At 28.2% G+C, this 15,974-nt stretch overlaps 2 long non-coding RNA genes across 3 annotated transcripts in view; one reads left to right on the top strand and one right to left on the bottom strand.

The window, feature by feature from the left end:
- LOC126549143 (uncharacterized) overlaps positions 1–14,789 on the bottom strand; it is a 105,729-nt gene extending 90,940 nt beyond the window's left edge. Inside the window, exon 1 of one of the 2 annotated variants that reach the window (XR_007603326.1) lies at positions 14,620–14,789. This is a non-coding gene — a long non-coding RNA (uncharacterized LOC126549143). Of the gene's footprint in view, positions 1–52; positions 241–14,619 lie in introns of those variants that run through there. The other variant, XR_007603325.1, reaches the window with a different exon arrangement.
- LOC126549144 (uncharacterized) lies at positions 11,942–12,830 on the top strand. Its single transcript, XR_007603327.1, has 2 exons — positions 11,942–12,456; positions 12,629–12,830. It is a non-coding gene; the product is annotated as an uncharacterized LOC126549144 (long non-coding RNA).
- Positions 14,790–15,974: the final 1,185 nt, after the last annotated feature.

The following is a 15,974-nucleotide window of genomic DNA, read 5'->3' as shown; positions in this document are numbered from 1 at the left end:
AGTGTATTGGTACATTATAATATTGTAAGCCTACGCGACAAGAGTAACCTACCGCATATAATAGGAAAACATTATCTCCAAACTCCAAAGTATCATTAAAATATAAAGACCACTATAAATTTGTTGGAAGTTGTGCCAAAATTTTTTGTACTGTTTTTTTTTTTTTATGTATACAAATATGGTTACTCTACTAGTTCTACACAGCTTGTTGTAGTTAGCTGTAAGCAGAGCTGATGCATTTATTATTGTTATTAATTTTAATAAAACCAACAAAATTCATTAGAGATTATCTATATAATAATATAATACATTATTATCAGCGTAAAAAAAAAATTAAAACAAATTACAATTACATATAAATCGGTACTTGATTATGTCATCGATACTAATAATAATTATTACAATAATTGTTTATCTACTAATGTGTACGTAAATTACACCACACAAACATAATGTTTTTGCAGTAATATAAAATTTTTAACTTCGGAATGGAGATACAATTATATCACGAAAAATGACAGATAGTGATTCGATTATAGTAATGCATGACATAATAAGTTAAAAACATCTTAAATATCATAATTCTAAAAAAAAATTACTATTTAGATATGAATTCAGTTTAAACAATAATAAATAATAATAGGCGAAAATCTAAAATTGTTTTTTAGTATATTACATATACAACTCATTACTTTTTGTATGTCATTAAAATTAATACATTTGTGATTTGTCGTAATTTTGATTTCTTGACTAGTAATTACACATAGGTAGTATGCTATATTAGTAACAGACTACAGTGCACAATACATTTATAAATATTGAATAAATTATAATTTAAAAGTAAGTTATTTAAAACTAAATGAATCAAAAAACATTTATAGCTAAAATAGACAATAATAAATTGAGTACCTATCTGTGAAAACCTACTGCAAAAGTAATTTCTTAATGCAAAAAGAAGAGTTTTCCAAATAATCGAATTAAATGTATCGTCTGCTGTAGAAGTAAAAAACGTCGCATAAGAAGTGAGCAAGTAATTAATAATTGTATGATCTAGGATATCACATACATGATTAAAAATCACGTATTATAGAAATTCTTCAAATCATTCGCTTATAAATCACAGAGTGGACTTCAACGATGAGCCCTTAGAATTTTAATTATAGTTTTCCCCGTATTTTAGAAAAAAAATTGCAAAACAACAATTGAAAGTTTTAGTGATAAATTTTCTTCTATTAAATATACAATTGTAAATAAACTATTGCTATTATCATTCAATCGATACACTACATATAATATCAGTGGTCGTACTCACATCATCTTCGAAATAAATGTAACCGATAACGTACATTCGACCTATCTCCACAGCCCTATGACTTGCGTGTGGGCACGAAACAATCGTGTTTGTGATTACCTATAGGCTATAATACGTCTATAATTTTTTATATATTATATACTTTGTGAGTATATACTTTGTATATTATAGAGATCATATATAAATAGACACTACACTAAATTCCATACTACTTATATATTATAATACAGACGTCTAATTCGTCACAATGCCTCAATCATTTTAAATAGTAAAATTATTTTCGTTCGTTTAGATTACTGGCCAACGTCGATCGAAATAATCGTATAATATTATACAGAGTGATTCATCAAGTTTGCTCACTACTTTTTTAAATTTTAATAATGAAGTAAATATGCTAAAATACTATATTTTCGATTACTCAAATTTTGTATGCCATTTATAGGGTATTGTGTGGAGATGCTTTTGTTTTTAAAATGAATACTTTTTTACTATAAAATATTTTTAAAAAACATAATTTTTTGGAAATTTTTATGTATTTATAAATAATTAAAATACGAACGAGTTGTTTCATCCGAGCTATTAAACATCACGTATTAAAGATAATAATCCATGATAATGGGACTAAAGATGGGACTAACGGGCATTATAATATTATTATGACAATACTGTTGTAATTAATAATTATATAATATTAACATGTTTATAATTTGTAAAAACTATCCGAGTATTATAGTAAACACTAGATTAAATATCATATATATTTTATGTTTTATTAAAACTATTATAAATTATCCGTAGTATAAACATTTTAATAAATTTAAAACTGCTTGTCCAAATTTTAATTTAGATACGGTAAAAAATGTATCAACTTAACGATTTAATTTAAAGAAAGAAAATTGTTATTATTTAAAAAACAGAAGTTTGTATTGGTACATTGACATTCCTGTATAAAAATATGATATTTAAAAACCTCGAAAATCCCATGCATCAAAATTTAAATAAATGCATTATTTAAGGAAAAAGATATAATGAGCATGCTTGATGAATTACTCTGTATATATACAACAATACAGAAATAAAAGGCGGCGACGGTCCGTGGTCATAGGGTCGCGTGATGTCTAGACACGGTACCTATATGTGAGGGCATGATTCTCGTCTTCGTAGAACATAACGATTTTGACTTGTAATACGAGTATGTGCATACTTAATAAGTTGTATTAAAATAATAATATATTTAAAGCCCATCGTGGTGACTTGACAGAATATAATAGGTAGGTACGGGCGTACAGGGCGCGCATAGCGTGCAGACGCCGCCGTCCGAATGTTTCAACTAAAAACAATCCTAAGGTTGTTTGTGATCAACCCGTCCTATATTGTTTTTGAGCGTATATTTCAAGTATATATATAAAAAAAAAAAAAAAATACTAAGACTCACACTGCGCAAGGCTTTTTTACGACCGGTACGAACACATATGGCACATACTTTTTTATTTGTTGTTGTAAACCTTGCAGCATTTAATTAACAATAATATTAAGAAAAAAATTCTATAATATTAAATACTAATAATAATACTGCAGTTACCATTTAAAATATTGATAGCTTGCAACTTGCTTTTCAAAAATATTTATACTGAAAAATAATTGCTCAATCCATACTTTCAATATTTGCATCCATGCATCCTTCCTTCGAGATATATATCCTTTATTATATGATTATTTACATGTACCAAATTTTTAAATCGTAGGAGCAATAGATTTGACTCTGGATCGTATATACACTTACAAACATTACCCTTTATTAATAAATAGATAACTAGTACCTAATATATGTCCAGAGGTAAATGAAACCGAGATCGAGAATTCACCTATGGCAGATAGTAATAAGTATTATTTTCCTTAACTACGTTTAACAAATTGAAAACAAAAATAAAAGAATATTTTTTTTTGATTTTAATATTATTAATAGTAATAAAGCTATCCTACAATAAGTGGTTTAATCTATTTTTTAAGCTTTCGTTAAATCATGTTATTCGTTCAAATATTTATTGATTATATAAACCTTAAACCTCAGCTATACACTTTTCTTTCTATTTTAGTACTCATACAAATTTTCCGGAATCCTAAATTATATGTGGGAAAATTCAGCGTCGATTGGTAAAAAAATGTCAATTATTATATGCATCATTTATACTCAATTAATAATAATATCTTTAATAGTAATAACAATTATAATCTATATCTATTTATTGTTCCAGTTGAAATATTCTAAAATTTTTTTTGCCCAAATAAGTTGAGCAAATTTGTGTTAAATGAACTTTAACCATACCCTTTTCCTGCCTTAATATAATAATATACTATATAATGTTACTAAAATATGTTACGTTTTATAGAATAGCTTTGTCTTCTTAAATAATAAAATATCATAATACAATATAGAAAACTATATTCAATCATAATTATTTATCATCTGTAACTAGTTTCAAAAAAGTATAATTAATAAAAAGTACTCGATTTTCTTCAACCGAAGTAAAATGCACCAATGAGTTGATAAATAACCGAAGCCACAAATTGTTCCCTAGTTTCAAAAAATCTAATGCCATAGTTTTTATTGAAAACGATCTACTAGTTTTTGAGTCTATATTAGAGGATGAAGAAATATTCATTTGCGTGATGCGTTAATCGAAACAATATAGTATATAATTTAAGTAATCAAGGATGATGAACCTTTTAACTTCATTACCCGCGTGTTAAATAAAAGTATTATTTGTATCTTATTTTCCCTATGTCAATTAATTTGATGACTTATTTTTTTCATCATCTATTATATTCATCATCTCTGTAAGTAGTGATAGTGAGTGAATACAAAAGAACCAGATAAACGTAACGTTTAAAATAAAAACGTATAGGTACATAATATTGATAGGTGAAACATTTCAAACTCTATATTATCGGTTTTTGTCCATTTTGGCATGATTATATTGTCACAGAACACACACTTCGCCGTCTCTTGTAGTGTGTAAATATTGTGGCACTTGCGCACAATAATGTGTACACCATATTTTACAGTCGTTGTGCGATTTATATCGTATAAATTTGAATTATAAATTGTTATATAAATTACGTGCGGCTGGCCGAATGTTATTAAAGTAAATATTATATTATTCATGTGATCGACGTTGTATGCATATTGTACAAATTGAAAAAGTAAAAATATGCACTGAACTATGGTATTATTATTTTTTTATTCTAGGATTTAAAATTATAACTATGCGGTATGTTTTGAGTTTAGTTTAAATTCAGGTATAATAGGTATATATTGAAAATTTTTTGAAACATTAGTATAATAAAATTATTTACTGTTCTAGATTTTTTTGGTACAATCATAGGGTTAATTCGCGTATAAAATATGAATTTGGTTATAAATTAAACATATTATATAGGTAGGCATATTAAATATTGAATCTCTACGTTTTTGATCTGTATGGTATTTACTGATAAAAACTATTTTAATTATTATACCAAATGGATATATTGAAAAGAAAACATGGAATAATATTAATATATGATATGTAATAATGTTTTAAAGCACGATTTAAAATTACAAAATACAAGAGCTAATTGTCAACTATATTTAATTTCAAGAATACAGCCTTATAATAATAAATATGTAGAATATTAATTAATTTAAAATATTTTTTATAAGGGAACAAAAACAATAATTTTATCATCCTAATAACGTAGATATACCTTTCTCAATATGAATTATATATTTTAATAATATCATGATTTCTCGCGTAATTAATTAGTACCGTTGTCTGTATACTATAGCGGTATTTATGTTATATATTAGAGATCGTGATACGAATAAAAACGGCAGTTAACAAAATAATATAAATTATAATATGATAAGTATCGGGATACACACTAGCATATAACAATTGAAAATCCACGTCATCGAAAAGATATTGTTGTGGAACTCGATTCCATTTATGATTTTTTTAATAGAGCAAAAGTTCAAATGAGTATATTTTTAATTTTCATGTTTTATACATACTAATCTCTGATTATTATACAACAATATCACCGGATACAGACGCATATAAGTGTGAAAACAACGCGCTACCATGACATACTTAGAGAGTAGTTTCGCAAGAACGTTATACGACGATAACCGGTAATGGGATGGTCCCTTTGCGGGCCACCAGTACGTCCTTGGCGTGACGTCCGGGTTCGTCCTTGGTACACGGCGCTAAAACGTGATAACGATACCCGATGATAGAAGGCGTTTTTCGGTATCATAGCTTCCCACACCAGTTAAGATAAGACACACTCCGATAGTGAATAATATATTTTATCATGTGTATTATTATTAAACCACCGGATGGAGTATACGAAGAATAGTAGAAAAGGGTTGAAAGTTGGACAATTTTAGCAAACGCATCATATTATATATTGTGGTGACGGCGGTTCAGGTCAACGAACCGTTTTAGGCGGATAAACATGACCGACCGATAAACGCAAACATCAAGAGGGTCTCTCCGTTACACGTATTGAGCGGGCGGGTTTGAGTGTGGTTTAAAGTGCGTACAACGCGTTTGGCGTAGATAACAGAGACACGCGTACACACACATACACAAACACGAGAGCATATTATAGTACTATACGTGTAAAATGTATCGACACACATACAAAACCAAAGTAATATAATAAACGTGATGAAAACTAATAAACGAGAGAGAAAGAGATAAATGAGAATGAGATGAACAGAGACGGTTTGAGAAAGAGGTATACAGTCACCCGTGAAGGAAAAGGCTACACTCGACGAGTGTCGTCGACGCCACCGCCTTCGGTTTGGAATGTAATCGCCGCGACCGTAATCCGAGTTTAAAAACTAATAAAACTAATGATCAGACATTCACTTGCACGCGTCTCGATCTCCGGAGTTGAACTATTTCACACAACAGCGCATCTCTTGCAATTTGGAGAATCGTGAGGACTTATACCTATATAATATACTCGTAGTTAATCGAATGTGTATAAGCTACACTGACACGAAAAGCATTTCAAAATTCGACGTGAAAACTGTCCTGACGCCCTTTGACAGTGTCGGATTCGAGCAGCACAATTATTGTGTCTTAATTCAATTCGTCAAAATTCTTTTAATATTCCTGAGTGCATGCGCTCGTACATCTAGTACAAAATATTTCCATTTCATGGAACGTCGATGATTTCTAGTAATAATAATAAGACAACAACTATAAAGTGTCGAGCATTACTCCGAAACGTAAACGAATAATATAAAAAGTAATAACGTAATGAACAACTCGTATAATTTTAAGAAGTCGCTTCATACAGATACGGTATTTGTATTATCACCCACTCACAAATATATTCACTAAATGAGACTATAATATAATTATAAAGTGTACGCTTACACGTATGTTATGTGGTGTATCCTGACTTCCTTGAACTTATTAAAATCGGTGTACAAATGTACAATCGTATATTCTTCCAAATATATTTTAAAGTATAATATAGAATATACGTATGTGCGTAGGTATATATGAGTATATGTGAAAAATAAAATGTTTAAGCTTTAGAAAGATCTGTAACTCGTAAAATTACTAATACCACAGATCGGTTTACTTTTAAGGTTTCAATCAAAGTATTAAACGACATTGACAGAGCTATGACCGATTGAGACATTATTATAATAGGTTAGTCAATAATAAAATTAATTATTATTCCATTTCAATCTTTTTCAAAATTCGAAATATGTATCCAGTCCAATATAAATATACCTTGAACTAAATTGTCGATGATAGTTATGTATATAAAATAATAACAATATCCTTAAGCACGTGTAATGTGGATTAACTCGGGTGTAAATTACATAGGCAGATATTGCACGAATCGCATTAATGCATCATCATAGGGTAGTGAATAGTAAAATTATGATGTATATTGAGCGAGAGAGGCCTCAACAGGTAATGAACTACGACTACGACAATCGATTTGATGGTGACATAATAGTAATAATAATAATGTTTACAACAACAACAATTTACAATAATAATAATTACAATATATAGAGATTAATCAGTAAAGATTTAAAACACTAATCAAATCTAAAATTTTATTGCAAAAATATCAGCTAAACTTAATTAAATTTTTTTTTTTTTTTAATTGGTCATAAAGCGCTCACTCAACCACACTAATCTCTAAATTAATATTGGAAATATTGTAGAGGGTGGGGCACCAAATCAGCTAATTTTCAAAGATAAATTTATTATAGAATAAAAATTAATTATTATTTATTACAATTAATAAATAGCCATTTAATTTTTTAAATTATATCCTCGAAATTATGGATAAATTTAACGATAACACATTTGTTTCGTGCAGACTCTTTATGAAGCGGCCTTAACAGCAGCGACATTTTTAGGTGTACGAATAGTATTTTTTTTTCATACAGACTTATTTTATAGTATCGTTTCTTCAAATTTGGTTGTCCATATTTTAATAACCTTAATTTATGGTACCGAATCATGACTTTTAAGATTAAAACGAAGACGTATTCAATTTTATCGCATTAACACATTGTTCAATATATCAATGCTCAAGACTCCGCTGTTCCATGTTAACAAAATGTTTAAATACCAAATGGGCAATGATATGTTTTCTTTGAACTATTAGTCTTATATAAAAAGTTTTATCTTAATTACTACTAGGAAAATCTATTTTTAAAATCGGCCGTATCAATGCCCAACCTGTAAGTAAAAAAAGCTATAAATTAAAAACGCATATTATCTTTCATAATTTGTAGGTATAATTAAGAAAAACTTTATCTACTCTTAAATAATTTCTAAACAAATAAAAAGTATACTTACATATTTATCATATTATATACGTGTATGGTTTATATTGATTAATTTATTCTTGTGTATTTATACTTTAAAAATCAGATTTTTAAAAGTTTTACAACATACTACCGTAGCCTAATCGACGAATCGCGTGATCAAAGCTATTATATCTTAGTAAAATAGCTAATCAAATTGTTGCTATAGATTTAATATTCTTATGTCACAAAATTCACCACATGAAATATTACTATTTAATATTTACTGCGTTCACACAGTTTAATCTCATTCTTGTTTATTTACCATTATTGTAATTATATTGTATCAGTTATTAAAAGCATATAATTATATTGGTTTTTGACACTAAGATCGTCTAAAACTTGATCGCAAATCAATTGTACTTATAACAGTTAATAATACTTTTATACAAAGTGATTAGCCAAATACACATGCTGGACCATTTTTCCTTTTAATAGTGATTATTGAATTTTTAATTATACTAAATGACCATATTTTTTTGAAATTTAAGAATAGTTTTATGATAATACTAACTTCTATTTTTCAAGTATGAACCCAGTAAACCTATAAAATATTAAAATTTTTAACAATTTTAATGTAACTAATTCAAAATTCGAACAAGTAAGTCGTTTCTAAATTATTAAAATATTTTTACTAAAAAAAATAGTCCTAAAGAAAAGTTTAACAAAAATATGAAATAGATGTAATATTGAACAGTATTTATTATACTTGGATTAATTTTACAAATTCTACAAAATGTTAATAGATAAATATTAATTACTAAAATTTCAAACCACTTATCCCCATTTTCCAAACTTATGATCATGGTACCATTATTACCTATAGTCTTCAGTAAATAAAGCAAAATAATTCAACATTTATTTTATTCGTTAAAATTTTGATTTTTATTTGTAAAAAGTTTCAGAAAAGTTATATACTAAAATATAATATTTGCTGTATAAAATGGTGTTTTTTATTTGAAAAACAATTTACATTTACAAAGAATACTATTTAAGTATTACACACAATCTCAAGAGTTTAAAAATAAAGTCATAAGATAAATTTGATAATTCAAAACATCAGATTTTTAATGCTGCGTTATTTAAGAAAAAAGGTGGTACATTAGGTTAAGTTATACACAATGCATAGATAGATTGTATAATAAAATACACACTAAATCATACGTCTTATAAAGAAACTGAGGCGACACTGTACAGGTAAGTGGCCAATTACGCCAGTTAATATAATACTCAAAAGAGCTTGTGTATTTATATGTACTACTGTTAATTACTCGTGTCTAACGTGCTGAATATCAATTGCCGGTCTTTTTATTTTTTTAACGCCGTAAACCGAATTGCTGAAGAATACAATAAAAAAAAACCACACCGTCTTTGAACACTGACGTCTGAAGGACGTGTAACCGGCTAAAGCGAAAAAGGATAAACAACTTTTTGGATTGCCAAAATCGTTTTCCCGTTCAAACGGCATTTCACGCTGATATTAAGTATAGGTATATAAAATATAAATATATAATATACACTTAATATATTATACACACGATTGCTGCAGGATTTGAACAACCATTGTTGACCATTTTATTCGCGGTCTACTTTCAAGTGAATAAAATTTCCCCCTAAAAGGGACCTCGTCTATATAATAATATTCAACATACCGCCAATGACAACGAAAATCTCCTTGACGTAATATACGGATAATAAGAAAATTAAAGTACTTAAATTGATTTCAGGAAAAAAAATCTGATATTCGAAGTTTTTATACATACATATTTTTTAATAATTTATAAAATACTCTCTAAATCACGAGTAATCTGTTATGATGATAAATTTGATAAATTACTCGAGAGCGTTGCATTGTTATTGTAACACTCACACACTAAAAATTTTCCACATAATATTATTACTTTGACGGTGGTGATAAAATTGTACGAGTCAAATGTTTTTCAAAAGTCGACATATAGTCACTGTATTCCATAAACATAAGACGTGACCTTTACAGGTAATGCCCTAGATACATGCCACAATAATATTATACATTATTATTGATAGTCGTGGTGGGTACAACACGTTTGGGAACTTAAGTGTTTATTCAATAATAATACATGTGTAATTATTATGTAGTATTTTAAGTACATAAACACTTTTTTTTATAAAGTCATGTATACGTTTTTGAGTTAGAAATATAAATTGAAAACCGTCACTAGATTAATAATATCTACTATATGTAATATGTATAGCTCATATGACTTATGAACTGAGACATCCTAAGATAACTATAAATTATAATAGACTATGAAAAATATTTGGAAATGTTAAAGACAATTAAAAAATAATTTGTAATTTATAGCTCGATTTAATTTATAATTCATAAATTAAAATTAAAAATTCGTCATATACGGGTAGAAGTAAATTATATAAATCATTGAAAAAGCGCAACACAATGGACACGTGCTGGGTGGTTACTGGTTACTGGTTGGTACCGCGGGTGCTAGTGAAGGTGAAGCTGATCTAGGAACAACCGGTATTTCTCAGCGATAACAAGTGTTGTATAATACTATCGTATGCTCTGTAAAGAAATGTTATAATCAAGATAAACCCAGATAATTGAAATAGATAAAATTTTTGTCATACATTATGATGTTTTTAATACGAATAAATATATGTATAATGTATATTATATAAGTCTCTATGTGAACAAAAAAGTTATTCAATTTTTGTGACCCAAAACAAAATTATTATGAGTACTACCCTATGCCAGCCTATACGTATAAAAGTTTAGAAACGAATCTATAAACACTCCCTGAGTTTCATGAAATATATTATAGGTATGCAAAATTTGGTATCAATTGGATAAGTGGTTCCGGAGATTAGCGAATATTAACAAATAAAATAAAATTAAGTTAATAAATAGGTACCTACCTTTATAAAAAAAAAGAAGATAATTTAGATTATTATTTTATTAATTAGTAAACAAATTGTACGTAACACATTTTTTCTCATGTTTGAATTATCACAAATATTATAAGTACGTATAGTATAATATACGACATAAATGGCTAATATTCAAGTTTAAAGTACTTTTCTGTAATTATTATAGTTCATTTATCAACGAGTGGTGAGTTATGATGGTGATTTCGTTTATAATTTATTATAATATTATCCATCTTTAATATATCGTTATTGTTTTAATATTTATATAATATATACACAAATTTATCATAATAATACAACATTAAATACACAATATTTGAAGAAAATGTATTTTTCAATTTTATACATAATAAATTGGGAAACAATTTTATTATTGTGTTCAGATACAAATCGCAAACTACTCAGACACAATAATATGACTGATGTTCTTAATTATATTATTTAACGAGTACATCGACTACATTGTGTTGTAAAAATATTATAAATAAATTCATTTTTAGGTTAGAACTGCAACTCCAGATATTATCTACGATTTATCACTTGCTCTTCCCGCCCCAAAGTCATAAGCCTGATTTGAATCAATTTGTATAGCATGTGTTATAATAGTATAGTGTGGAAATTACATAATGTGATACGATAATAATATTTTTATGGCAAATGTGCATAGTTGAAGTTAAAATACCGACCACTTAAATGATTACATAATAAAACACACCAATAGATAATACCGAAATCAAAAAGATTGACAGAGCCGATTCAGAATAAACTGCCCATAACACCTAAAATAAGAAGGCGCCAAGTATTGCGTAAAAAAACATCAAGCACACGACTAAACAATTCAAACCGTGCGTGTTCGTCAATGAAAAAGCCATACTTAGCGATTCGACGATACAACGGTTATAAAACGCGTACATATTATGTATTATTAAATTACATTCGTATTGGCTTAAGCGGGCAGAGAACAAAAGTAAACACGGATTATTGCCTAAATGTATCGAAGGCGCTCGAGATAGATAAATGTTCGAAAACGCAGAAAAACACAATATTGTAATGTAGGTACATCAAACAAAGAATTAAAAACGAAAAGCTTTTAATCCTGATTATCGTCTCATTTCAACTGTTTTATGGTTTGGTTGGCCGCGGTTTCAAGAAGCTATTGTTGTACCTATATAAAATTAACCTACACGATTCTCGCCGTATATACTATATACGTTAACATGAGATACACGATATTGGTAGTTTGTACGTGCTACAGCTGATGTAGAATGTCAGATATTATCGTATAGTCAAGGTTATAAATTAATGCACTAAAAAACAGGTAATATACGCACAAAATATAGAAAATCGTTAACATAAATTTTTAAGATCTTTAACATAGACTGAAATATCTAATAATGTGCAAATACAATTTCGTATTTAAAATAATGATAAAAACAAACATTTGTGTAACGATTGCCGTTTATAGATATTGTACCTACATTGCTCCTTAGGTAGAATATCGGCTAATACACTGAGTGTGAGAAATGGTGAACGGGGCCAACTTCTGACTTTAGATTTTCCGGCACGCGTCATGTTATATAATAATTACCGGTGCGTGCTTGGCGGGAGTGTGCGACCACGAATAGAAAACGACAGTGGAGAAGACTCCGTGACGATGGCCATCAGTGAATATACACACCCACGGCACGTTGACACACCATACTCAGATCGATAATCCTCATATTATTCTTTATAAATCATCATATTATGTTATCTGTCTTATATTTTATCAATATACGATTTATCTATATACTTATAATAATATGTTCTTTACTTAAATAAGATAACCCTGATCACTAGAGCTAATATAAAATAAGTATAACTTTGCCATAGAGAACACGTCGAACATTACATTTATATCTCGCTTCTTTTAAGCTCATAATAATAACTACTGATTAAAAAACTATTAAATACACAATCCTGAACACAATCGACTATCAAACACATTAATACATCGATAATTAATGCACGAAAAAAAAATGTAAAATAAACAGAATAAGCAAACTTTAATGTGCGTGCAAAATTTAATTTAACCTTCCACGTCTTGGTTCTCCAATAAACGTATATTATTGAGAATTATAACTTACTGCATTTATAATGACTTTGAAAAAAATAGAAAAAATAGGTCATAATAATTAACAATGATAAAAATCAAAATTTTAAAAATATTTCTATAAAACGCTCAAAACAGTATATACTTATACATAGTATGTAACATAGTATACCTATTTATGTACCTATATAGTACACTTATTATTACAAATACAGTGTATTATTAAATAGGTATTGAAAATTGTGGGAAATTTTCATTTATAACTTCTTCAAAGTTGGTTTTTAACTTTATATTATTCTAGCTGTAACTAGTTATTTAATATTTTACCTTGTCTTGAAATTTATTATTATAATAAACTGACGATAATATGGACCATTTAACCATTTATTGCGTAGTCATTGTAGATAACTATAGCCTATACATATACTAGATTTGTCCAAATTCGCCAAAAATTAACATCATTACACTCATGTCTCATATTATAGTCATTGTGCAAGAACCAATGAAAATCAATAAAATTTAACATATAAACTAAATGATTTTGGCCGGAACCTTTAATTTTAAGTCATTAACTCGGTATATCAGTATAGTGGTGTCAATATAAAAGATTTCTCCTATATATTATACTTCGTGATGAACCTTAAACACATTTTGCTGAGTTTTCAAACATTTTCCCTATATCATATTGAATTTATCAACATATCAGTAGCTATATATATGTATAATTTACCAGCTATTTTTCATGGTCGGTCAAAAATCACATCATCTACTAACGAACTAAAGTTTGATCACCTCTCTACCATTAATTTTCAGCCCAATCGTCATCACCCTCAACTAAACTAATATAAACGAGCACAGCACTCTGACCGCTTTTAGATTAAAAACAAAATCGTCACTTGAGTGTTATTTTGTAAGCGGAGCAATATTATATATATTTCTTATCCTTAAGCCAAACGATTGAACTAAGAGACGGCGGTGCGTATTTTTTTCCACTTCCCTCCTCCATTTTTTTAACGGAAACATTACGCCGGAATCAAATTACTGAAACTCTGCAAACTCGACAGACCCTCCTCCCCTCATAACACTGGCCAAAACGAATCGTTTCGGAACCCGATATTATATACAATATATTATTATGTATCATATTATATACCACGAACGACAGTATAATAACAATAAACGTAATTTTTGTTTCATTTAACAGCAGGGAAGAGTAATGTATTTTTACACGATCGTAATAAATACTAAATAATAAACGTCATAAAAAATCACGCACGATCAAACATTTTAAAATTATAAAAAAAATAAAAATAAAAAAGGTCCTAAATTGAATGTCAAAAAAATGGGGGAGGATCCAAATCATCGACAAGGGCTTAATAAAATAGTTACCTATATAACGTGATGGTGTCGAATCCGTGATTTCTCGATGACGTGCTAATAGAAATAGTACGATGTATGTTCAAGTACGATTATGTAGTTGAAAAAATTAGGGTGAGAGTTCTCGGTGAATCACCCTGTATAATGTATATATAGACACAATACAAACTAACAATGTCACTCTAAACACGGCTTAATAATAATGAAAGAATACTGAATAGCATAATATTAAATTAGTACCCCAATACCCCCTCCCCGGACGATAATGACACAGAACACCATGATATTTGCCGAATAAACAAAATCTACGAGCACTAAATTCGGGTCAACGAACCAGCCATATATTTCGTTTTTTTTTTGAGGTTTTTTTTTTTTTGTTTACTGAAAAATTGAATCCAAATTTACATAAATAGAGATGATCGACACGTGAATACAATCTAGTATAAATTTTAATTTATTAAATTATAGAATCAACAATATGCTAAACATAATGACTATATTTGACTATGTCAAATCCTTTTCCGATTTCTTTATGGTTTATTTCATCTTATTGGCCTCCAGTCACCACCATATACAAATAAACCCTAATAAAGTTATAGCACAGTTATTAATTCAATTGCGTGTTGGACATATTCGAACATATTGTATTTGTTTAATTTTAAACCAATTGTTCTGAGTTTGGCCGTTGGACGAGACGCTAAAAACTACAATATAATGAAATATACAAACACAGACGTCATAATTTGCAGACTTGAGTTATGTATATATGAAATCATAATTATAGAGACACTAATATTTCTGACGGCTCGAAAAAATCAAAATAATATTATTAAGATCTAATGTATAATACATTTTTACGTTACTCAAATTATAAATTATCACCTGTAATAGAAATCAACGACCATAACTTTACTAGATAGTCCGTCATTTCTTACATAATATTATTTTTATTTTCAATCTAATTCGTGGCTCAATTAATGATAATCTGATAATCATCATTTGAATCTACTACAATTTCAACTATAATTATAAGTTTAAATGGTTATTGGTTTTTGAATTGTAATAAAATCGATTATATCAATTATTGTGATATAAAATATATTCACGTTTTTTTTTTCATTTTCCAATTTATTTTTCAAAAGATTCAGAAATTTTCACTTCTAATTTTTCCCCATCCATCAAATGCAAACTATTCCCCAAATTTCTACCTGTAAGTTGATCAAACTTCAAAATTACTATTCAAAAAGTAGAAGGAAGATACAAACACAAATTTAAAATATAGAATATAATGATTACATAATGAAGACCTCCATATAATAATTTGCCAATGACGATGATGACGCGTCACAAAAACTTTCTTATCCTAT

Source organism: Aphis gossypii, chromosome 1, assembly GCF_020184175.1.
Source record: "Aphis gossypii isolate Hap1 chromosome 1, ASM2018417v2, whole genome shotgun sequence".
Lineage (NCBI taxonomy): Eukaryota > Metazoa > Arthropoda > Insecta > Hemiptera > Aphididae > Aphis > Aphis gossypii.
Note: the sequence above shows the minus strand (reverse complement) of the source record. Positions and strands in the feature narration are given on the sequence as shown.